Here is a 26,589-nt window from a genome sequence, read left to right as displayed (position 1 = left end):
AGCACAAACAAAGACTTCCCTCCACCAAGATTTGAAAGTATCTTGTCCCCCGATTGGTCCTCTGGTCAGGTGTCAGCCAGGTTCACTGAGCTTCTTAACCCTTTACAGGTAAAAGAGACATTAACCCTTAACCATCTGTTTATGACAGAATGGGACACATGCAAGAGCCCTGCCCCTCTGTGGCCCAGCCCTCTGCTCCTCTTTTCTCTCTGAGCCTCCCTCCTGGCCAGGTCAGAAGCCATAGCCAGGCAGAGGTAAGAACCACCCGGGGGTCCCTGGACCCTCTACCTGCCCTGGGCAGTGGATCAGGGTACCCAACAGCAGCCCCCAACCCGTGTCCCTGCCACCCCTAGGGGGCACAGCACCTAGGGCAGGTGAAGGGTCTGGAACTCCAGGGCTTCCCACAGCAGCCCAGGCTCCTTGGGTGGCTCTTACTATTGCCCAGCTCCGGCTTCTAGCCTGGCCAGGAGCAAGGTCCCAGAGAAAGAGGCAGAGCAGGGGGAGTGGCCTTGTGGCAATGGGGACTAAGGCCTGCCTCAGCCTTTCTTTTCCCACTGGGAAGAGGCTAGCAGTGCCCCTGAGCCTTGGGCAGGCGTGGAGTAACACTGCAGGGAATACGGGACAAATGCTGTCCTGGAGTCATTCAGACTGGGACCAGGACTTGAAATTTACATTCTGGGACTGTCCTGCCCAATTAGGGGCATGTGGTCACCCTATTTTCAGATATGTTTTGGCCCTGACTCAAGGGATGGACTCCTGACTAACCCACGGCAGACCCTCAGGAGTCAGGGCCCCCCACTTTGGAAATCACTGCTCTAAGTTACTCTAAGCATTGTTCTGTTATGCTATACATTGAAAAAGAAAAGCCAATCCACCAGGAGTTTCAGGATCCTTTACTTTTTAATAGTTCTTTTTCCTCCCAAACATTTCGTAATCCTGAGACAGGTTCAATTAAAATGGGACAGAATAAACAACAATGGAAGAATACTGGGTTATCTCTTGTCCAGAGTCATATGCCCTAGAGCCATGGAGGGGAAAAAACAAAATAGCTAAGGAGAATGGGAGGAGGAGATTGCTCTGCTTGGTGGAAAGGGGATCTGAAGCTTTAGCAGGCTCAATCTTCTGAAGCATTATTTGCCTTGACACCAAATGACTTCAGTGGAAGTCATGACCTCAGCTGAATATTGGGCCCAGAAAGAAGGCTAAAACAGAGAGATTGACAAACGGGCTAAAGATGCCAGCAATTTACAACTCAGAATTCAACACTGAAGAAAAGTGAAGTCAAACATTGTTTTACAACTCAAAAGCTATTGTGGGACCTTATTAGAGACCTTGGGGAAAGAAGGACCCGAGAAGGAGCAAAGACAAAAATTCTAATGGAAAAAATAAATCCTGTGGACTAAATCCTCATCTGATGTAAATCAGTGTCGCTCCACTGACTGCAATGCAACTATGCCAATTTACACCAACTGAGGAAGTGGCCCTATATATACTTTGCAATCCACCAGCTGTGACAGGCTAGCTATTTTTTTTTAAGAGGGCAGATTCTTGTCTTTTTTCTTCTGTATCTATGTATTTATCCAGCACTCATTACCGAAATATATCGGAGCACTTCAGATACTCTTATTTATACCTTTATATAGCACAATAATCCTTTTAGCTAGATAAACTATTTTAAATTGACTCACCCTGGATAAAACAACAACAACAAATCCATGGGTTTAAATTACCATGAAAAAGGAGGTGAAAATTCAGCCTAGTTTTGTGTACCCAAAATACAAGTCAGAAGGTTCATGAACCTTTAAGCTCCATGAGGCTGCAACCAGAACCCTCCGTTTTCAATTACCTTTGAACATTCTGAAATATTCCTGGTGGCGAATCCACATGCACTCATGGGCAGAATTGAAGTCTTGTGGAACAGATTGTTACTTAACTGGAAGAGAAGACATTTCAGCCCAGGATTGAAAAAATGTTGATTTCAAGATAAGAGTTTGAAGCCTCACATAACAACGTGGGTCTTTCGTCTTAACCGCAGAAGAAAGTCTCCATGGACTCTTAGGACAACTTGCTTTGCTTTGGGTTATGAACGGTAGTGTAAACAGAACCGTGTCTCTGTGGTAACAGCCAAGTAGCATTTAAGTTTCAGCACATGAAAATGATATTTTGTGTTCTTTCTGTATTTTTACATATTTGAGTTTTTCAATAGCTGTAATGACCTGTGTACCAGTGACTGATTGGCTGGGTTAGGCCCAGAGGCAAATCTCTTCCAAGTGGGCATTACCTGCCAGGAAATGGACTTGCATTGGTCATTATTAGTCAGTGAGACTCTCCTCTGATAACTTGAAGCTTGACAACGATTTTCCAAGTGACAGTCTCCGAGATGGCTTAATAAGCTACTTTGAATTTGAAGTGCATGTTTTTAAAATGTTGTCTTGGGTGCAAAAGGCAATGAGATACTCTGTTTGGCTATTACAGTGCTGGACAGAGAGACAGATCCAAACAAATATATCTGACCTGCTAACAAACCTATCTTAAAATAGTATCTCTGTTATATTTTTTAAGTAAGGCCTGGTCTTAAAACTTATTTCAGTTTTAAGATTAGTTGGTCAGGCATGTGATTTTTTGCCAGCGGAGTTATACTGCTAAAAGCCCTAGTGTAGACTCAGTGATATTGGTATGAACGTGACTTACACAGATTCCTGGGTACTTTGATACTGATATAACTGTGTCTGCAGTAGGAAGATTTTTGCTGCTTTAACTGCACCAGTATCGTTAAAGCAGCAAAACTTTGCAATGTAGGCAAGCCATTAATGATCTCATTCTTCATCAAATTATGCTAGTGTTTGAGAGTTGGTTGCCTGCAAATTTAACTTACTGTAGCTGCTAATTCAGCTTTTTGTCATTTTATTGGTACATAGGTTTCATGCAAGGCTAAGCCACACCTAAGCAAATCCTGGATTAAACTCAAAGTGATATCCTGGCTCCGTTTGAGAGACTAGCAAAACTCACGTTGATTAAATGGGGCCAGGATTTCACCCTGGGAGTATTTGGGCTTTTCTAGTGAGTAGTGACTGTGATTCCAACTGCAAAAAGTAAGGCTCCCTGAAGCACTAAAGGTTGGTTCAATGGGTCTATATATTATGCACTCCCCAAAGGGCTGTAGTGCAAATGGGTAGTTTGATACCAGACACAGCCTATTGCTTACAGCTGCTGTTTTAATTTTTGTAATGGCCTCTGTATTCCTGGGAAAAGAAAAGTTATGTGCACAAAAATAGCCTCCTTCCCAAGGCTGCCAGCCCTGCATTGAGATGAAGGAGGGCCTGTCAGTCGCAAAGCGAATGTCCCGAGAGCAGAAGCGCCTACACTGCAGACTGACCTTGGCAAGGAGACAAGCAACCCAACAGCCACAGCTCACTATAATAAATGTTTCACCGCAGAGAACAGCAGCGTTAGGGAGATGAGGAGAAACTGAAAGGGCAGGGTTCAGCTTGTAACTTAAGATGATGTGTCTGGGCCTGGCTTAGTGATGCTGGAGGCTGCTTAATTGACACCCCCCATCCAGATGTGCAAAGAGCATCCTGTTGTCCTCTGGGGACAAAAGATAATTAAAATCACCCTCAGCATGCAGAACTTGATAATGGACTTGTCGCATGCCAGGATGATGTCTGTGTGCTCATTTAGAGACGGCCAGTGCAGCCTGCTAAAATTCATCGTTACCTGAGCAGCGCTCCTGGGAGCACCCGAGCTGCCAGTTCTGACACCCAGCAGACGGAGGGCCTTTGTCATGCTGTACCCTGTAAAGACTGCGATAAGGTGATACAGACACCGGCAATAAACTAAGCTTTAAGCAATGCTGTTCATAGCCCTTTATTTATTGTGTCACGGTCTAAGCGCCAACACTCTGGAAGCTTGACTGGTTCAAGCTAGTTCAGGAAGTAAAGCTGTTCAGTTCACTGCAGTAATCCTAACACATCCAGCCTCCCCAGTCGTGACCTTGAGCTAGACTGTGCATATGGTGTGAATCAACAGCCTCGTAATTATTGCAGACAGGAGGCTGCTTCTGTGCTGCATGTCTGTGCAGAATCCTGGCTTCTCCTGACCTAGTCTAAAGCTTAGACTGTGACAGGTGCAGCTGTCTAGCAGAAGAATTCCTTCCAGAGCCCCCATCCACTTTATACTGCACACAGTGCTTATGTGGAAATGCTAAGGGGCCTATCAACACCTTCAGAATTTTCTCAAGAGAGATTTGTCCACTGCAGGGCAATTTCCCTTTGAGGATTCAGAGTTTCTTTCTCTCCAGACACCTCCTTTATTTAACAGCTCAGTCAGAACAGCAACATTGCCAGGTTTGTGGGCCTAATGCCTTGGTCTCATGTTCCCTCACAAGCCTGGACTTGCATTTCAAGCCATCAGCACTTCATTTGGGTCAAAACAACAACTCGTCTCCAGGGTAGGGTTGGTTGAGTGTTCATGGGCTCAACTTTGGGTAATTAACTGTATTAATGTCCTTTGTGTGACATTACAGCTGAGCGCCTCATTAAAATGTTTTCCTGGGGAAAGCCAGGCAAAGAGTCAGGTATCAGCTTTGCTTCATGTAGAACTATGAGCCTGTTACTCTGGGGGGGGGGGGGAAGGAGGGGGGTTAATTGGTTAACTATGTCTGCAGTATGAGCTAGGGCTATGAGTCCCAGCTTGTGTAGACATACTCAATGACAGCTAATGTGCTCAGAAGAGTAGCGGAGCCACAGTAGTATTGGCAGTGGCATGGGCTAGATGTGCCAAGGAGAATCCCACCTGAACCTCATGAGTACATATTCAGAACAGCTGGCCTGAATCCAGGGGCGGCTTCAAGCCCCAGTACACCAAGCATGTGCTTGGAGCGGCATGCTGCGGGAGGTGCTCTGCCGCTCGCCGGGAGGGCAGCAGGCAGGTAGCCTTTGGCGGCATGCCTGCGGAGGGTCCGCTGGTCCCGTGGCTGGTCCCTGCCTGCGGGAGGTCCACCGGAGCTGCGGGACCGGCGACCGGCAGAGCGCCCCCCCCTGCGGCATGCTGCCATGCTTGGGGTGGCGAAATGTCTAGTGTCACCCCTGCCTGGATCACTGCTTACTGCTGCTTCCTGTGTTACTGAGGCTACACTACTATTTCTAGTGGGCTAGCTCAATGAGCTCTAGCGCAAGCCTAGCTATGGAAACTGGGACTCACACCTCTAGCTCTAAGCATAGACATGGCCAACTGTTTGAGGGGAATTTGTGTAGTGGGCTTTCACTTTGCATAAATTATGCTAATTTACACAAATTAGGCAGTGTTTTCTAGGTTTTTGCTGTGTTGGAGAAAGGCGGGTCAGCGACTTCCTATGCTCACAGCAACACTCACACAACATGATGCTCATCACAAAGCTGGGCTGACATTACTGGCTGCCTGAACCCAAACTAGGAAGTCAAACACACACAGAGCCATGTTGGTGTCTGCTAAATTGGAAGGGACTGGAGAGGGGGATTTGTGTTTTTCAGATGGAGCATTATGGTGCAGAAGCTTTCCAGAGTCTTCCAGAAACTTAAAATACTCTGAGTTGTTTGCAGGGTAAGATGAAGGCTTTGTTTTTGCATCTGTAAATATGTGTGGTGGAGTGGGAGCATGGGTGAAGCCCCCCACTTTGGGAAGACTAGCTCCCCACCCCAGCCCCACTTCTTCTGCTCTATTCCCCCTCCCCTTGGCGGCCGCAGAAGCCCCTCCCATGTCTTTCCTCATGAGACCCCAAGCCAATCCGTGGGAAAAGTGCTTGTCTCTTCCCAAAGAACCTGAGTTTTTATATGCTCCATGCAGGTACTCGGATGGTTGAGGAGGCGGTATATGCTACTCAGCTTCCTGGGTACCACAATACGCAAAAACTTCTCCCATGCAAACTGCCAAAACGGGGCATCTGGCGACAGCAGCTGTACCAGGGGAGGTTTAGCCTTTCCAGGCTTAGTCTACCCAGTGTCCATGAGTGGGAAGTAGCCTAGCATCTGTCTGTCTGTACTATCAGTGTAATTTTAATCTCTACTAAGGCTTCCTCCCCCTCCCCCCTTTTTTTAAAGAGCTATAGGACATACCCCTTTGGAAATTGGTGGAGAGCAGTACCAGGCCAGCTGCCCAGCAGAGTAAGTATAATTGCTTTAGACTGGTTGGCTAGAATAAATCAGTGTAGCTCCATTGACTTTGCTGCACTGCTTTACGCCGGCTGAGAATCTGGCTCGATTTTGGAGTTAATAGAAGTGTTACCTGTTTTAAAAGTGTACCCTTTGTCTAATGCCCTTTTTCTTATTGCTCTCACAGGAGGTAAGGGCACTGAGGAGAACTTTCTATTTCTGTAGAACTGTTGCTAGTTAACATTACAGGAGATTGGTAAAATTGTATTAATTTTATCCTGTGTACTAGGGAATATTCCAGCAGATCCCAACCCAGCTAAGTGATTCCTCAGTTGTTCTTGGGTTTGCTAATGGTAGGGGAAGGGTGAGAAACAGGGGACACCTGATGAAATCTGAAATCAGCTAAGCTTTGCCTCCTCTGCTTTTCAGTCTGGCCAGGTATACTGAGCTGTGCAGATGCCCATGATCTGTGTGGGCCTGTCTAGACTTTGGGTATGTTCTTATCAGGTTTCAGTTTCACCAATAGGGCTTTGGCAAACTGGGAACATTCCTAGAGGGCAGAAGAGTGGAGCTGCCACTGTATGTACAATGGGGTCTTTGTATACAGCAAAGGCTAAATTTTCAAAGAAAACAGATTGGTCTAAGCTGCAGAATTTGGATCCAAATGTTGAATGTCTCTGAAAACAGGGTATCCAGATCCAGGTTTTTAGTTTGACTTGTTATGCAGTAGGGGTAGAGGCCAATGGCAATTGCACTTATAGGTTTGTAGTCTAGCCCTTCCCACTGCCCTACCATTAAAACCAAAGTAGATATTGTCGGGGAAAAGAAGACCACCTCTGTACTTTGATCAGACAGCCTGAGGCACCTTTATTGAGTATACACCTGTGCACAAGTGGAGGCCAGTGTTCTCCCATGCAAGGGATAGGCTGGCCTCCTGAACATGATTATGCTTCAGCTTATATAGCTACAAACCGCAAATTAGCATATTTCATTAAATCATTTGTTATACCTTTTATGGTTATTCATGTGACATATATTTCATAAACAATTAAGTAATTGCCTTATTTGATACTTAAACTCCTATAACCCTCTTAAAATGCAAGCGTACTGTGTTTCATTTCCGTATAGATAGTCCCCTGACAGTCAGGCAGCCTTGACTGTTCAGACACCCCTACTTGCGGTTTTGTGTTTGGCAGGCTATGCAGGCCTATTTGGGGTCCTTGTGACCTGTGTCTAGTTCCCCAATTCCGGCCAGATGGCTTATATGCTGATAAATTGTCTTTTCTATCTTGGTTAATATGTCGTTAGTACATGCGTTTATTTTTATCAAATAATGATTGAAGCAGGCTGTCTGGATTTTAGTCGGGTTGTTAGGGAATTTTCATTTAGGCCTCCTGTTACGCTTAGGCCTCCTGTGAACGCTAGTAGTTGTTAGTAAGACTAATAGACTAGGGGCCTTTTTCCCTGACAACTCCCTCCTTTTTGATGCCTTAATCACATTTTATGGCATCAAATACCTCCTCAGGAATATTTGGCAAGTGTGAAGGGGAACCTTGCGGAGTTGGTGGAGTTTCGAAGGTGGAGTATGAAATAGTATCAGGAGCCAAAGAATCATAATAATGTTCGTCGGGAGGGACGACATCTCGTAAGGGATGAAGGGCTAAGACCTGTGGCAAGGGTGGAGAGTTTGAGCAGGGACAGGTAGGGCAACAGGCTTTGCAGCACCGGTAGCACCAGAGTAAGATTCCAATTATCAAGAGTACTCCTGTTCCTGCAAGAACCCAGATATACCACGGACGGTTAGAGGGGTGTAGAGCCTTTGTAAGTTGGCACACAATGTCGGTTTGTACACAGAGGGTGGATACCAAATGAGCAGTTTGGAAAGCATTGAGACTACTTTGATATATGGTCTCAATGTAATGGATCTGGTTCTGTAACTGGGAAATGGATTGGATCTTTGGTAAAAGAGAAGATAACGCATTGAATCGGTCAATAACCAAAGATGTCCACTCGAAGGGAACTTGGAACTGGAGGGAACTATGATATGTCTTTCTGACTGGCCAGTAGAGAGTATGAACTCCGGAGGCCGTCTTAATATTAAAAGCCACATCATGTCCTCCAGAGGCATTTACATTAACACAACCATCAGTTTTTTCGGAAAAGGTTTGGGAAGCGAGGTTTTGGAGGAGGCCCTTTCCTTGCCAACAAACACGGTGATGGACAGTGACCACTTCTCCGGGTTGTAATTGTCGAATGCATTGGAGCTGTGGGAGCTGCAAGGGCCAGTAGGTCCAAAGGTTACCTAATCCTATCCATAACTCTGGGGTTATGGCCGGGGCACTGACTAAGAAACGGTTTGGGCCATAAGGAGGTTTAATTTTCCAAACGTCTCTATGGAGTACCCAGTCCCACAGACAACCACCCCGTGGACCCGGAAGGATGCGATAAGCAGGGGCCCATAGTCCTCTCACAGGTCCATATGCCTGGAAGGAACACTGCGAGAGCCAACATTTCCAGCCAGAGAATTTCCAAGTATGTCTCCATGGCCATAAATCGGGTGGTATACCTGAAGCGTTAGTAAGGGCAGTGGGCCAAGTCTGGTGGTCCAAATCCTCCTTTATAGAGGCAAGATTGACATTAAGAAAATCTTGTACCTCGGAACATGCGTGGTCCCACTGCAATGCCTTTCCTGCCGCTGTGGTCTGTAGGATCATTTGCTTTAATAGATCCTGGGTGATCGCACTTAGAGTAGAGATTATATGCAATTCTCCTACTCCCGCCTTGACATTGGTCAGCTGTGCCCCAGACATAAACCCCGCAGCCTGTTCTAGGAGACCCAGTCTCCCCTCATGTTGCTGTGATTTAAAAATAGTCCAAGCTGAAGCAGCTGTGTTGGCCCCTAACACTAAAGTATCTGCAATGTCCCTTTTTCTTTTAAGGGACTTAGTCCACGCTAGTTGTTGCATTAACCGAAGGGCTGCGCCTTTTGAACAGTTAGAATAAGTAGCTGCAACCTGAAAATGGGCCAAAGGAAGAGAAAATCGAATTGTACCAAGGGTGGCATTTAATATGGTCCATTTGAATCCCGTCAGATCGGGTGTATCCTCTGGTTCATACCACAATGTTTGTTCCTCAACCTGGATACCCTGTTGTGTTAATGAAATATTGGTGGAGTGGGATGGTGTATACTGTATAAGAGTGCATGTGATGTTTTCAACGAGAGGGAATCTTTCTTCACATGCAAAATTTACTGAGATAGGACAATATCTTTGTGTATTTATAACAGTTCGGTTAATTTGAGTGACCAGGAAACACTTTGGTCCTTTCTCACCATGAGTGTAACAAATGCCTGGAAGCAGCATATAGTCTATATCTGGTCCCCATTTAGACACAAAATAGAGGGTTTTCTGAGGTTGCTCGTTTGGGTCTGCAGTTATGTTTACAAAGGTGATATGCACTGTTCCAAAGGTATTCCATTCTATCACCCGTTCGTACATATCACCTTGGATCCATAAGAACAATCTAGCGGCACAATAGGAGTATAAATCGCTAGAAAGAGAAGGTCTAGGCCATTGCAATATAGTGGAGGTGGTGTGTGTAGGTATCTCTGAAACGTGGTGGGGCCTTCGGGTGGGGTGTCTCTGGTGAGGAGTGATATGACTTGGGAGGGGAGGGGTTGTGGGGGGGGTATGGGAAGCCGGCAAATTATCTAATAGCTCAGGGATAGTAACACACGGCCATGGAACCTGGCCGACCTGGCAGGTCCCCATACTGGGGATAAACCCTAAAATCCATTTTATCCCACAAAACCATGATTCTTCCCCACATTTCCCTCCCTGCCACCATACTATTGACCGTCTTTTGTACCATGGCCAATTTTTAACATCTCCAACCGTGAGTCGCTTGGGTTTTTCAGTTATAGAGATCGCTTGGGTGCTTCTTCTTTTTCGTAAGGGAAAATCCAGGCCCTCCTTTTCCCATACGGTAGGTGTTGGCGGCTCTTCAGCAGAGGGAAGAAGTTTTCTCGTCGCTTTCCGAATGGTCATAGAAAATAAAAAGGAATCATAACAGTTCAATACAAACAATAGGAAGACAAGGACAGAAATAAACCATATAGAAGGCATTAACCATTTCCGCACTAAGGCTGTTTCCTTGATCTTCTGTCTAGGATCAGCCATGGGTTCGTGCAATTTTATGACCGTCTTTTCCTGAGGTTATATCGGGGTTCTTGGAAAGGAATGTCTGTTATTTCTGAGTGTTCAACGGAGGGAACAAAAGGCTCGCAAGTTGGGTCGAGTGGTGGGGGTCACCTTTTTGCAGTGAGAGGCGTGTACCCAATTAGGAAGTCCCTTGCATTTGACCGCTGTATGCGTGGTCAGTAGAACCTGGTAAGGACCTTTCCACCTGGGATCCAGTGAGGTTTTGCGTTGGTACACTTTACAGCAGACCCAATCACTGGGTTCGAGGAGATGACACGCCGTATCCCTGGGGTCTGGTAATGCGCTCTGGACCTGTGAATGAATAACTTTGACATAGCGAATTAGAGTTTTGCAATATTCTAACACAGTATCATCATTTAACTGTAACTCGAGAACTTTAGGTGGTACTGGTGGGACCACTGGTACTCTCATGGGTCTAGCCATGAGAATTTCATGTGGGGATAGTCCATGAGTCCTACTTGGAGTATTTCTCATCTGCATTAGAACTAAAGGAAGTGCATCTGGCCATTTAAGGCCTGTTTCTGCGCATAATTTGGCCAGTTTATTTTTCAGGTCTCCATTTTTCCGTTCCACTGCCCCAGTAGGTAGATATGTCAAGGCAGAGGGAGAATTACAGAATGTAAACATATCTGAGTGAGGAGAATTAACAATAAATCCTTATATGCTAGCAGAGGAAATAATGTTAGGATATCTGGAGCCAACATCTTCCCCGAGAATGTTAACTTTGGGGAATCACTTCGCTGAGGGAATTTACACTATTTGCCTTTCTTTCACTGTGAACTTGTGTGGATGAAGGGAAGAATAATAACTAACGCTGAGCCCACAAGCTTTGTGTACCAGACATTAGTGCAGGCACAGGAGAAAGACACCGGCTCCTTTCAGGTATTAGCTTTCCCATGCTGTTTAAATAGAGCCTGTGTTCAAACTGTTCTGAAAAGATCTGACTCTGGTTCTGCTAACGGGTCAGCACAGTCAGTGCATCAGGGACCAGTCAAAGGGTGATCATTACAGAGAGGTAGCTGGTTTCTGTGGCATCCCCTTATCTTATTGTTACCGGGTACACGTGTGTATGCAGCCCTCTCTGATAGATAGATAGCTGGATGAGACATGTTATATACAGTTATACAGCATATATATTTCAATAATGGCATGTTCATCAGAGGATACATGTTTAAATAATGTAAATAATTGACATGCAATAAGGGAATGTACTTTATTGAATGGACTGAGACCAGGAAGGGCCCCACATCAATTCATATTCATTTCCTGTGCATTCCTTCTGTGTTTTAAAGGAACCTGCCCCCCACTGGGAATTCCATCGCCAGCCCTCAGTGGCCTCATTTTGTGTATACTGTGCCTTCAGAAATAATCCAGTTGCAAAGCCAGAGGCTGATGTTGACTTCATTTCTGGAGTGAGCGTTTAATTTTCTACTTGGGCCCGTCCTTTAAAATTCAATATTTAAAATAATAAAAAGGGGAAAAGAAGAACCTGACTACACTATTCTCTCCCACTGTGATCACAGCCAAAAGCAGCATCCCCTATTACAAAGAGGGCCATCTCTCCTCCCCCTTTTTAATGGGACCATATCTACGCTCTCTGGGGGCTTCCTTTTCTCCTGGGATAAATGAAAAATGCAGGTTCCTCACTCTTCTTCCCTCTTCCACTGCCATTTTGTTTTCTCCTTGGATTTTTTCCATGGGCAGTATAAAATTTTAAGAGGCAAAGAAAGGACTTAAATGTATGCTGAGATGTGGGTGACTAGTACAGACATGAGTTGGGTGACTCGCACAAACATGAATCTTCCCTAAATCTGATTTCTAGTTCAATCCAACTGTGTTTGTCCCTTGCTTGTTTGTTTGCTAGTCTGTGAATGTTCATAGGCCCAGTTTTTGCTTGTACAAATGTTTGGGAGGGAGAGAACTATTATAAATGGATCCATTGAGACCTTTTGCATACATTAGCATATTCACACTGGCAGTGCTGGCCTGGCCACCCTACCTATATACATACAGTTAGTTGGTGAGAATGTGGCAAAAGGAAATTGTCTAGACAGTCAATACATTTCGCTTCTAGCCTTCTCCCTCAGTCTGGAGGGAGCTCCACATAGCCAATCCCATGCCCTTTCTTGTGCCAAAGAGAATAAAATGTTATTATTCCAACAATTTTCTAGTCCTGTGTCCAAGCTGCTCCCCAGTGATTCAACATCTTAATGATTGCTTCAGGCCCTGCTGCTGTTTATGAAGGGTAGGTCACACCAACAGGCATAATATGTGACTAGTCATACAGATAAAATACCACTTGCTGGCTGCTCAAATGACCACTCAGACAAACCAATATATTCATGTGACTGATTTACCAGCCAATTCCAAAAAGGTAACAGATTTGTAAAAATCATTATTGTTCTATAGATAATTTCCAAACAGGCATAAAAGGGCCTGTCGTAGCTTCCTACTCAGATTTGAACCTTAGCGTTCATAAACTGAGAAGCTAGCATGAAACCTCCAAGCTTAATTACCAGTTTGGATCTTATCTCGCTGCCACCAGTCAGGATTCTGAGTACCTGATAAACTCTCTGGTCTCCCCAAATCTTTCCCTGGGGGACCCCCAAGACTCAGATGCGCTGAGCCTCCACAAAGGGAAGTACCCTACTTCCCTTCCTGCTCTTTACTTCCTCCCAGATTTTCCCGCCTTGGGGATACTAGGAATTTTCCCTGTTTCAGTCCCTTGAAACACAAAACAGAGAAGACGATTACCTTCCCCCCTCCTTCTTCTCCCCCCTCCCAGTCTTTCCCTGAGAGAGACAGTACTCCTGGCACAGAGATTCCTATCCCCTTGCCTTAACTAGGAAAAGAAAATCCAACAAGTTTTAAAAAGAAGCTTTATGATAAAAAAGAAAAGAAAAAGAACATAAAGAAATATAAACTTCTGCATCAAGATGACAAATACAGGGCTATTGCTTATAAGAAATATGACTACAGTCTGATTCAAAGAGATATCCAATTTGGAAACCATTCAAGCAACTCCACACATGTAGCGAATACATAAATACAATATAAACCATTGCTTTCCTTTTGTCTCAAACAACTTGGGAACAGAAGGGTAGAAAAGAAGCTTGAGAATAGAAAAAAAACTCTTCCCTCATAGCCGAGAGAAAACAAACAGGCAGAACAAAGACACCAAAAACACACCCAGAAGTTCCCTCCCTCACTTTGAAAAATCCGGTTTCCTGATTGGTCCTCTGCTCAGGTGTTTGGTTCCCTTTGTTAACCCTTTACAGGTAAAAGAAACATTAACCCTTAGCTATCTGTTTATGACAGGGCCAAGTCCAGGGAATAAATATTTCATGTCAAGCTATGGGAAGGATCTAAATACATAAACAGAAGCAGGGTTTATTTTTCGTGGAAAAGTCCTATTGAATGTAAAGGAAAATTAGAGAGTGTCCATCCACAGAGCAGGTAAAAAAAGCCCAACCAGGCCTAATAGACAGGTGCAGTGCTTAATTCATAATGAAAGAGGTGCCAGAGCTCAAGCAATTAAGTGTTGGGGCTCAAGCAATTTTAGTACTTTAATAACTGATGCGGCAAGTCCAGAGGTACCGAGTCTATGAACTGCCAAGCCTAGAGGTGTCTGGGCTTATCCCTGGCAAGCCCTGGCACAAATTAAGGACTGGACAGGTGTCTATATCACAAGAACCACTGTCACAGTTGGCACTAAGTGACATCCTTGTAATGCTGCAATGAGCCATAGAGAATGGGCTTCCTTCTCACCTGTCGATATTGTCACTGCATTTTAGAATCGAGGATGTTAAAAAGGATGGTGTGAAAAATTTGTCCAAGCAATTCCTTCTCTTTTTTGGATCAATAGGGGATTTGTCTCCAGAAATGTCAAACCAGCATCTTTTTCAGTCATAAACTCACTGCATTAAAAAGAGAGAGAGAGAGAGAGAGAGAATATGCAAGAGCTGCTTAAATACAGCCTCTTGTTTAATTTATGCTGAAACATTCTTCTCCTCTCTGCAAATGCAATTAGAAGGAAAGATGCATGGAATGGGGTCATTAGAAGAGGGGGAGGCAGGACAGAGCTTGTGAGCATAATGAGGTGAAACAGTCAGCGTGAGCAACATCTACTTTTTGGAAACAAGCAAGTTACCAATAAAAAATGGTGGCTTTGGGCCAGATTTTGAACTCAGTTTTACCTGTATACATCCGAAATAACACCACTGAAGTCAATAAAGTTGCAGCAATGTAAAACCAGTGTAGCTGAGAGGAAACTTAGGGCCTTTAACTCCAACCTAGCCCACTAAGAATGGACTGCTGTTGTTCACAAAGAGAATATGCAAAAAATATTCCCCCGGCAGGCACATAGAACTACCACTGCATCTATACATCCCTGTCTCGGTTCTACTCTGACTTTAAGCCCGGGCTCTTAAGTTTGGAAAATACTGCTTTTCTAAGCAGCCTGCAGCTTTCACTTAGTCAGCTCTGCTATAGAACATGTAGCATCCCCCACAGTTTTCACTGTATTTTTCTTGGCTTATGGACACACTTCCACTCAGGACTTATGCCTTAAAGAATGCACTGGAATCAGGGCTCTGACCTTTTCTGAACATGTTGGGAGTACTGACCAGAAGTCTGTTTTTTGCATTGGGTATTTGTAATGCCAAAACCAAGCAGCTTCTTCCTGTATTATCCTTTCTCCCAGATGTGTAGATGATGATTAGAAGAGTGGTTTCTTTTTCTTTGAAAATGGTATTTGGTGTTGTGTTGTACAGCGCACAAATCAAATCAGCGGGACATCTTATGGGAAGTGTGACCCATATGGTGAAAGTGTGCAAACATGGACCATGCTTCCCAAGTCGCCCTACTGAGAGAGGGGACAGTGTGACCTGAAACCAATCACTTTCACCTAGTTTCGTGTTGAAACAATGCAAAGCTGCGAGTTTCATGTGATTTCAACATGCAACCATTAATTGGGACGTACGTGTTCAAGTTGCAGCTGTGGCTCACTTGAAATGCAGCCCCCATCTTCTTCAAAACCTGGTCCTGAGATTACTCAAAACCCTGCCCTGGGCTCAGTTGCTCAAAATCCTTCCCCAGGCTTGTTCAAAAGAGGGCTGGTCCAGTGTTCGCTTGCAGACTGCTCCTCCTAGAAACATGGCTTCAGGCCTACACCAAAGCCAGCCTTTGGACTCACTCGAAACATTCACCAGCCTTAGTAAGCTTATAGGGGAGGCTGAGCTCAGCTTCAAGTCTACCATGAATTCAAAAGCCACGCACATTTTACTTGGTGTCAGGTTTCCTAATACACTTTGGAACGCTTTAGCTTTAAAACCTAAGGTAACTATTTTTTCCCCAAGAACGAGGGCTCCAGACAATGGAGTCACATATTGTCATTCCTGAATATCCAAAATCCTCAGCACCTTTTGCACAGATGGCTTCTGGATTGCTGAGGTGTCAAATCTGCAGATATACAAATACACGCGTTAGGTTACTACTTCGCCTCGGCCCCCAACTCAGTTGCAGCAGAACCAGACTTATGCCAAAAACATAAGTGACTCCTGGTGGATTGTGTGAGTGCATGGTCTGCCCCAATGTGGCTACAGTGAAAATGGGCTTTAGCCTACACTGCCGTGACGACTGGGTCGTGTAGCTGGAGAATCCTACGGTTTGCGATGGCTCAGTCAATCAGCCATCTCAAGCGCTATGGCACTAATCTAGTCCTGCAGCTCACTCCAGCATGACCCAGTTAAAGGCAGAACTTTGGGAACTGACCAGTTTAACAGCTGGAACCTGGCTTTCCAGGGAGGATACCGGGCCAAACATCTGAATGTTTCATGCTGTTGGATAGCTCAGGTCTCTGGACTATAGCAAGCCCTGCCTCACCTGCTTGCTGCCAGAAATCCTTATTCAGCTCTGGCCTGCATTCCAAGTGCAACCCTCTCATAGCTGCTTCTACCATCCTGGACCCTGCAGTAGGAAGCAAGTAAGCCACAGGCACGTGCCCTTGGGGATATATGAGGAAAATGACATGGAATCAGAGCAGAGGCAGGCTGGGATAGAAAGGCAGTGGGGTGACGTGTGATGAGACTAAGCCACAGGGAGGAGGAGAGATCAGCTTGGCAAGAGGGTCTAGTGTACTTTGGATTCAGCTCTTCACTGCAGTCCAAGGGTGAGTACACTTGTTTTCAGTGCTGCAAGGGTTAAATCCATTGAAAAGCATGCTCTCTCTCTCTCTCTCTCACACACACACAGCCTCTCATTTAAATAATCAAAATATTTAATTAATATTGTGCTAGTCCAAATAAGTGCAATCATCTTCCAACAGTATTTACACGTCAGGCTATAATTAGAAACCTGCTTGGCACCAACCCATAACGTTTGACAGGTCATGGTTTCCATTACTTACTAAATATTTCCATTTGCTGCTCAGTCATGAATGACTATGGAATGAGTTGACCAGCCTCAGCCGAGCTGAGGATGCATGAGAGCCATGGATGGGATTGGGTGAGGAGTGAGTCATTTTCCTCCCAGGAAGCTCAATAAGCACCATACTTGCCTTAGCTAAGTGAGTAGCTCCTGGAGTCATTTTTCAGAGTTTTTAAGGGTTCTGAAAAGGGAAGCATCAAGGTGAGGGAGGGGAGGCGAGGGGCAGGCATGGTCTTTTCTAATGATGATCAACCATTTTTCCCTAACTGTACTCCTTGCTTTTCTTTTCCTGAGGCAGATATTAACACTCTGTGTCTCTAGGGAGACTGAGTGGCTGCTGTAGTTACCATGAGAGGGAAGGACACAAGGGAACTGGCCTTTTACCTAGACTAGTGTACTAAGTGCTCAGAAACGGTGCTGATAAGGGACCTATAAGTAAGTACAGACTGAAAGAGAAATTCAGATTTTTTTCACAGTGCTAAGGGGTAGCCGTCTGTCTGAGGAAGAAAACAGTTTGTCTATGAAGTAAGTTTTGGACCAAACTTCAGTTAGCTTAACATCTCTGAGTTGGTGCAGAAATTCTATTAAATAGTAGTTTACAAGCTAACTCAGAGTGAGGCAAGATGGAGAACTGGACCTCTTTCCATATACAGCATAGGTTATTTTTACACTAAGAATTTTTGAGCACTGCCTTGTGTAGGCACATGGGTCACGTTTTGTTCTTGTACTGCTCTTTTTTGGAGACATTTTACTCTGTTGTCCCTTAATATAATAGTCTCAGGATTCCCCAACCTTCTTCCATTTGAGAGCTTTAAAAACTTCCTTCTATTTCACATTACTCACTAAATTTCTTAGTGCCTAGTGTTTGCTTTCCTGAAACCTAATGTCCTTTATTGCTGCATTCTCAGAAATCATTTGTACTGGGTAGAATTTGAGTCGCTTCTGATCACTGATACAGAAGCAAACTTCCCCACAACTCATTCATTCTCAGTCCATTTTCCACTCAGTAAGAAGTAAACCCAGGATAGCTTCCCCTCTGATTAGAGTCTCTACTTTCTATATCATGAAGGTGTCCTCTGTGTCACTTAGGAACCTCACTGATGACATAAGTGTCTGGATTTACTACCCAACAGAGGGCATTTTTCATGGGCATTACATCACTAAAGGCCCTTCACACTTAGCAGTATCTTATTAATTCCAATGGGACTTTTTGCAGAACCACTGAGCACGGGAAATGAAGATAGAAACAAACTTTAAAATAATACTTTTAAAAATCCCTCCCTCCTGAACTGACTGATAATAAAACATGCAATTAAAATGCTGTTCTAAAATTGTACTGTTGGCCAGGCTCATACCAGTACTGTGGTTCACATTTATAAGACACAAAGGCTGTTAATCTTTTCATGAAAGAAAACACCAAGTCATTGTAATGAAACTTGTGTAGGATTTTATTTAGTGCTCCAGTAATCTATTGCGTTTTTGGTACATATTTTGTTATTCATTTCAAGAAACTGTTGCTGTTGATAATCTATATACATGCAAAGAAGTAACTGCTTCTACAGAATTGCCGCATTACAAGTTAAACAGCAACACAGGTCTTTGTCATCAGAACCAATAAAGATACACATTGCAGTGAGAAGGTTTAGCACCTAAAATATTGCCCCTGAAGCCATGAGAACTTTGCTCTTTCAGTAGAGACATCTGATCAGCATTTGGTAGATTTGTGAACCTAAAGTGAAATGGGTAACTGGGGGAAGTGCTGGGCAGTGAAAAGTCTGGCATGGGAAAACAGGAAATAGAAACAGCATCATGTTTTTACTCAGGGAAAGTTTTACTTCTAAATGTTCAAACTGGAAACATATCTAAAACTAGAGACCAAAAACAGCATGGAGCAAATTTTCATCTGACTCTCTAACAGCTACCAAAGTAGTAGCAGATGCATTTGTTTGTATATGCAAAAGCCTGCACTTGCCTATGCAAATTGGTTATTAGAGCACAATTAAATGTACAGTTACACCCCTGTAAATACTATGGGTTCATTTTGAGAAGCCTGCTGGAGATCTAACCCTAAGTGGAGTATTGGCTCTTAGAGAGAGATTTAAATAGTGTTGCTGGTTTGCTTTGCTTTTTGTGGTTTGCCGTTGCTGCCTTTTCTCAGCAAGTGAAGCCTCCCTAGCCCGTCCCCTCACCCCATGACAACTCTTTGATTCTGCCTCTCTTTTATGGTCTCCCCACCAATACACTGAGGCCACACAAAGGGACCTATGTGAGTGAGGAAATCTGGGTGCAGAAAGAGGGCAAGATGCTGAGGAAGGAGTCCAGGTCACTGATCAGAGTTACTTTTAATCAACCCCAGTTGGTCAGTGGATGCCATCTTGGGCCAACATTCTCCAAGAGCTGAGCTCGCTGCTTCTAACAAGTGCCCTTTCTCTGCTTTGGTTCAGAGAGTGAAACTGTCCTTGGTTTCCAAACAAACTCTTCCAATTGGCAGTGTGTAATACTACCACTAGGTCATTAAGCTGCCAAAAGTGCAGTATTTTTTTTTAAAAAAAACCTATCCAAGTTTAAGCATAAAAAATAACATGGGCCAAATCCATCCCTGGTACAAATTTATTAACTTCAGTGAAGTTACATAAGGGAAAAATTTGGCCTGGGAATCAAATTTATGAATCCAACATGAAGCCAGCTAGTTTACTCAACTGAAATATATGTTGTGCTCACTTTGATCTGCTCTTGGCTTTTCTTCAATCTATAACAAATACTTGAAACAAATTGATTAAACCTTTCTGGGAAGATGTGGGGTTTGATGGAGGTTCAACATGGGAGGATAAAACACTTTAATTGCAATATAACTCCTCAACAACCATGTGTATTTCATCATGCGAGGTAGGAGTCCTTCACTCAGAAGCTAGTCCCCAGCTATAAATTAGCCAATAAGCTCTAAATCACGAGATGTGGACTTGATGCAGGAATTACTAAGGAAAATTCTACTGCCTGTGTTACACAGAAGGTCAGAGAATTGAGCATAATAGTTCTGTCTGGCCTGAAAATCTATTAATTAATTAGTAAGATTTGGCATGCAACCACTTGATTATACCAAGTTTACTCCACCTCAAGCTTGGCTGAGAAGATACTGGATGTTGGTCTAACTAGAGTTTGAAATATACGATATGAAAGAAAACTAGGTTGAGAGTTGCTACTCTAACAGGTCCACATAGATTCTTTACATGGAATTCCTCTCGTTAACCAATACAAAGAGAGATGTGTCCTATAATTTGGATCACAATGGGAAAAAAACCGTGTCTCAAAGGAAAGGCAGGAAAAGGATAAAACACTTGTGAGCCACACAGATTCCAAGTTAATGCTCTGCTAGAGAAGAGGTAAAAATGAAGTTATTGAACCTGGTCTACTTACTTGCAAAGGGAGACTTACTGTTGTAGTGGGCAAAAGATGCTAATAGACATAAGCACCCTCCTTAGGCCTAGTGAAAGCTGATGAAATCAAGATGCTACGACTAACAAATGAATGTAAATCTAAACTTTTCAATAAAGTTTTCTTCTTCCCTTTTCCACTGAACTGCTCGACTGAAGCACGGTGATTGTGCGTGTGTTGCTATAGAACACCTGGCTAGCTCTCTCGCACATCTGTGACCATAGCAAGCTGTCAAGCCAGTCATTGAGAAGGAAGCATGGTGATTGCCTTTCACGGCTGAGAGCTTTCTATTTTCTATTAAACATTTGGCTGTATAACTTTCCAACTGGCACCATCTGGACCACTACCTGAATTTGAGCATTGCCTGCATGGATATTCACATTATTTGCCAGCTTGTGTTTGCAGTTTGGACAGGAGGTGTGAAAGGTGAGGAGATTTGGCACAATATTTGCATAAGAAGTACAGGGCTTTGTTTGGAATTTAATTGCTCTCTTCTCCTCTTCAGAAACCTTCAGATTTCATTCAGAAGAGTTCTCTAAACCACTTTCCCTCAAATGTCAAGTTGGATAAAGCATACAGTGCTGTATTCTTTCTAAACAAAATTAGCTAAACTAAGGATATCCTTGAGCAGTATATTTGACTAGTTTTTTTGAATACAGTGCCTGTTGTTACACTGAACCCAGTGCATGTGGGACAGGACTTGGGAATTGAGTCCATGTAAGGTGGAGGGATAGTTACATAGTGCAGGCACATAACCATCAGCTTTATTAGTGATTTCTCACTATTAAATGTATGGGTCAGATTCTGCTCTGTTACAATAGTGTCAAACTAGTGTTGCTCCATTAAATTTAGTGGTGTTAAGCTGTATTTGCACTAATGTAACAAAGATCACAATCTAAGCCCCAGTCCTTTGATTTAAAGGACTCTCAGCTACCTGCAACACAGCATCTGGCTGGACTTTTGTGTTGATGTGTGAATTTGAACGATCAGTGCCATTTGGCTAGTAGTGTGACATCCTATAAATAGCTACATACTCTCCCAGGTGCCCCCTATAGTATAAGAGAGTTACCATAATCGTGGCACAGTCAACTGAAGCAAAGAAGCCAACACTCATACCATAAAGGCTGCACCAGAGGCAACCTAGTACCTATTTGTAGGGGATCCCCCTGCCTCTGTCGCTTTCTGGCTTGAGTGACAATAAGTACCGTGGACTACAGCAAGTGCAAGTATTCTGTACTATCAGTAAACCCAAGCAGGGAAGACCTGAAAATAGATACTACAGCATCATTTAGATATTACAGCATTGCATTTCTGTGATTATTTTAAAAAAGAGTTTTGTGTTTTGTTTGTTGTTTTTTTTTAAAGGGCCTCTTCCAAAAGTGGCACTGCATCAGGCCACTGGCCAGTCACTAGATGACATCCCTTTGGAAGAGGCATCGTGAGGAACTGCCAGTGGAATAATCTGATTGGCTGAACAGTCATAGGTGCCTTTTTATTATTTATTATAAATCCTTTACTCTTTTTAAATTTTGTATGTGTTGTTCGTATCCTCCATAGTGGTAGAATGTTCTACCAGGAGGGGAATTAACTGCAGACGACATCTGCTAAGCTATTTGTAACATGATTATGATCAAATGCTATTTGCTTTACTCACATGAGCAGGTCCATTGGCTTCAATGGGACGGTTAGTGGGAGTAAGACGAGCAAAGATTTGTCCCATCATTCATGGTGGCTTGTTCCACTGATAATGTTGACCCTGCTCCAGTCTGCTTTTGCTAGTGGCAGTTTGTGAAAAGTTCAAACTGCAATTTCCCTCATGAGCTGTCCCTCATAAAGCAAGTTCATTACGGAAAAACTGATACCTTTATAAGTTATTTTTAAGCATTATTTTTGAGCTAAAGGACAATGTTAAACTGTACTTATTTGGACAACAGTTTTCTGTATGCTATGCTCATCATGTAGGAACCTATGACCCTACTTTACATATATTACGTGCCTAGATTATGCCAACACTATTTGTGCGTTCTACAAGAATGAACAAGTCATGAAGTGTACCTAGTTCATATTCTATGACTGCATCACAGCCAGACGGCAGCACTAAACCTAAACCATAGAATAATCTCAAACCAAGGCAGGCGATAGTAACCTGCATCACATCCATGGAAAAACTGACAACCCTATCTAGGACATAGCACTTAACTAGGGGGCTTGAGGAATGGCACCTGCCCAAAGAGAGTTTGTCTGTGCACAGCAGGAGTGTGTGCGCATCTGAGTAAGCGTGTGCATGTGCAGGCTGGCCTGGCCCCATCGCCTCTCTACTCTATTTGGGGCAAAGTGTGACTGTGAACCTGGGGCCTCTTGGTGCCAGCTGACAGAGGAGATGCATGTGGGTATTACAGGCAGCCCCTGGTCAGGTGTATGCATAATAATTCACAAAGGGAGGTCTGTACCAAGAGCCAGTAGTTTACTAGTCAGCATTGTCATTGGGAAATGAATGTAAGGATCATACTTCAGAAGTTATGCGTCTATGCTGGGAATTGTGCTCTTGGAGTTTAAAAGCAAAGCACCAGGCGATGACAGGCCTTAGACTGATTCTGTTCAAGTGCGGGATAGGAGTAGGGTGACCAGATGTCTTGATTTTATAGGGACAGTCCCGATTTTTGGGTCATTTTCTTATATAGGCTCCTATTACCCCCCTGCCCCCGATTTTTCATATTTGCTGTCCGGTTACCCTTGATAGGAGATGCGTCTCTCTGCCTGGTTAGGGCGTGTGTCATGCATTGTATGCATCACAATGGTGGCCTGGTAGCATTACTGAGCCTGCTATTAATCAAAAGTGTGAGACCCACATAAGGGGAAACCGGCAGGAAAAGCAAAAATAGCAAGTGGGGAGGTAATCCTGGTTACAAGGAAAGACAATGGCTTTTGAGAGGGTATAACTATGGGTGCAGAGGTACACCTGAATCTCTTTACTGAGGAGATGACCTCTCAGTGTGTTCTGTCCTATGAAAAGAGGGTCATAGTTAACTGGCTGACAAATGCTGCAAAGACTTGGGGTGAGCTAAACATCATTAGACAGAAAGTACTTGTTATTTAAGTCTAGGCTCTAGCATGCATGTTACGCTGTCTTTTTTTTTTTTTACATGTAACCCTTTGTTTCCAATATTTCTACTTGCTGTCATTTGACCCTGTATGTGTTGTTATATAGACGTTTGCTTCTTTTCACTAATACCACATCTAAATGCTGTGTTAAGCAGTGCTGTGATCTAGGGTGGATATTGTTCCTTTGAGAGCAGTGAATCTGGGAATTCTGTGAGTGCCCAGTGAACCAGGAGCTGGCAACTCCAGGGGGACACGTGGAGGGTTTGAGCATCCCTATCATTAACCTGCAGAAGGATAGTGGAGCCTGCATAGTCTGAGAGGGGAGTGCTTATGTTCCCTTTGGCTGGGGAAGCCAGCAAGCTGACCCCTGGCAGGCACAGACAAGGCTTCTTTCATGCTGAGGGCAGGTGGTACTAAGGTGTCTCACAGCCCTGGGTCCCCCCTGGGGATGCAAGAAGGGAAAAACCCCTGTACTCCCTTGAGGCCAGGGACAATGATTGTTATTGGCCCTTTATATGGGGATGGGGTATGTAAGAAGGGATGTTCCCTGTGTCCTGACCCAACATATGTCCATGCAAGGCCCAGTCTGGCCTCTGATGCTTTTTAGTGTTACACTGCTGAAATAGTTTATTTAAATTCTTTAGTTCCATCATGGTGGCTAAGGGGCTAGTTATGGGCTGAGCTGTCTAGTCCTAGGGCTGCCTCTGCTAAGTGGATGACACACGGTTACCTACTGCGAGGCACAGAGTTAAGAGTTGGTACATATTGGCTCATCACTTCTCCTTCACACATTGTATAAGATGCGAGTGCTAGAAAGCAGAGCTGAGCCCATACTGGGTGTCACTTGCTTGTCCCTTAGTCACTGTCTGAGGTATTAAGTTTGCTCCATAGTGAAGAAGCGCCCCTCAGTGAGACAGGAGGTGGGCTTGAGAGGATGTGGTGGTGCATAATATGTGGAGTGTAAATATACTTAGGGTGACCAGATAGCAAGTGTGAAAAATTGGGACAGGCCGTGGGGGGTAATAGAAGCCCATACAAAAAAAAAAGCCCCAAATATCAGGACTGTCCCTACAAAATCAGGACATCTGGTCACCCTAAATATACTGGGTTACTGTCCTTTCCTTTCTGGCGCCCAGGTGGCTGCTGTCCCTGCCCTCCCAAGAGCTTCAAGCTGTCCCTGATTGGTGATTCATTCTGGGAATACTGCTCAACTTCCAGTGCTGGACACCAGCAATCAACACGTGTGACAATAACTGAAATGTAGAACTCCTGTATTCTGTTATGAAGCACCAGAATCGACAGATTATAATGGTAACTCTAAACCTGTTCGACAAATGTTTTTTGACTGTATACATTAAACAAACCATAAAAAAAATTCCATCACACAAAGCCATAAAGCTCCACTAGCAGGTTCTGAACCTTGGCATTTCAGATCTCTAGTGAAGACTGCTACCACTTGAGCTACAGAATGTACTCTTGCCAGCTTTCTGACTCAGCCAGCCACAGGGGAACTCGCCACACAAGCTGCAAGTCCGTTCACAACTCTTTTCTAGACAGCCATAGAATAGTGATGCTCAGGGCTAATGAGTTCTGGTTCTGGGAAGGTGGTGTAGTCATTAGCGGTAGGATAACTAAATAACTGAAAGGCAGCATGACAGAACAGCTAAGACATGGGTCGATGTGGGTTCCGTTTCTGACTCACTTGAAATAAACTGGTATGACATCGCTTGCCTTATGGGGAGGCTATTACATGAGGGCTGTGGTATGAAGCCTTGGTAAGTAAGAAGGGTAGTGAAGTGCATGTACAGTCAATAGGGCTGAGGTTTGACCTCATCATTTTCTACCTCCTACCACCATATACTTTCCCCAAGGCTACAGAGTATTTGGCTGGGGTGGAACACTGCTTGCCTCTGCAGTGAAACAGGCAGACTCATTCCACCAAAATGCAGAAGATCCTGCACAATTTGGTGCAGTTGAGGGGTTTGCTTTGGGTAAGGTGCCCAGCTAACCAGTTCTTTCCTAGGACAAGCATTGTCTTTCAAGGGGCTGTGTGGGAAATTTGGAACCTTAGTATTTGGACATCTAAGTGTCTTGCTTTATGCTCAGTAGCTCCCTCTGCCCCATCAGCCAGGGAGCACTGCTACAGGCCCTGGGAATAAAGTCCACTGGCTCCTGCCTCCAAGAAGAGCAGCTGCAGCAGCACCCCCAGGTGGAGGCCGCTCACAGTGGCCTCAAGTGACACCAGTATTGCTGCTGGTATCAACACCAGAACTCTCCAGTGGCAAGAGCATTGTCAACATTTGAGCAAGCAGGAACCTGACGAGTGCTTGCTCGAGCCCAGGAGTAGTGTGCGGGCTGGTTGAGTGCAGGGAATGGGTTCCCCACATGGGCCAGGGGAGGAAACACTAGGATCTGGACTAGAGAGAGGTTGAGGAAAAGAGGCCCCTAGCCCCTGCTGGAGGCACTAGCCCATCCTGCACCCCAGATAGCATGCAGCTGCCGCAAGGCCCTTCAACATGTCCAGGGGAAGGAGGCTTGGAAACAACTTTCCCCTCCCCTCCTGCCCCTAGTAACTCAGTGTTGCTGCTGCTGCTGCTCCCTGCGGGATCCGATGACCCCAAGCAATAGGTATTGCTCTCCAAGTGATAGGTATTGCGTGCCCATCCTCCCCACCACCCAGGGATAGCTGGCCTGTTTATTCTTTTATTTTGAGACTCTGGTCACTTTAAGCCTCACATCTTACCCAGCTGTTTCATGCTTTCAACTGCTTCCATTCTCTGCTTCTGCACCCCTTGTCCCAGCCAGTCAGTCCCCCTTGATGTACCTCCTCTCTCACCCACCTCAACAGCATAGCCCCCATTCACCTCCCTTCCCCACAAGCCAGCCCGCCTGCTCCATCCTTTACCCTCCCAACCACCCTGCCCTGGTTTATGGACATAAATAGTTATAGAGACCAAAATAAGGAATGCATGCAATTTTAATTCTAAACAGGATGGGTTGTGGGGGAGGTGGGTGACTAATTACATATGGGACCTTGCGTAAACTGGAGCTACAGCTCTCAATTGTACTAAAACATGCATCTGGCTTGCCCTTCTGACTACTGAACAGCTGGAGCATAGCACAGGAGATGCTACCCTAGAGAGGGGCTGGAGCTACAAAATGTGTTTGTTGCTTTTTGGAGCTCAGTTTTTGGTTCAGTCCAACTCTAATTAAAACCTTACCTTATGGGCCACTTACGGTTTGTTATGTGGGCCTAGAGATTGGCCACAGCGTGCCAAAAG

General features: G+C 44.5%; 1 long non-coding RNA gene across 1 annotated transcript in view; it reads left to right on the top strand.

Moving 5' to 3' along the window:
- The first annotated feature begins 11,130 nt into the window (after nucleotides 1-11,130).
- Nucleotides 11,131-26,589, top strand: part of LOC142046771 (uncharacterized) — a 66,558-nt gene continuing 51,099 nt past the window's right edge. The window contains exon 1 of the long non-coding RNA XR_012655785.1: nucleotides 11,131-11,230. This is a non-coding gene — a long non-coding RNA (uncharacterized LOC142046771). The remainder of the gene's footprint in view (nucleotides 11,231-26,589) is intronic.

Source organism: Chelonoidis abingdonii, chromosome 4 (assembly GCF_003597395.2).
Source record: "Chelonoidis abingdonii isolate Lonesome George chromosome 4, CheloAbing_2.0, whole genome shotgun sequence".
Taxonomy (NCBI): Eukaryota; Metazoa; Chordata; order Testudines; family Testudinidae; genus Chelonoidis; species Chelonoidis abingdonii.
Note: the sequence above shows the minus strand (reverse complement) of the source record. Positions and strands in the feature narration are given on the sequence as shown.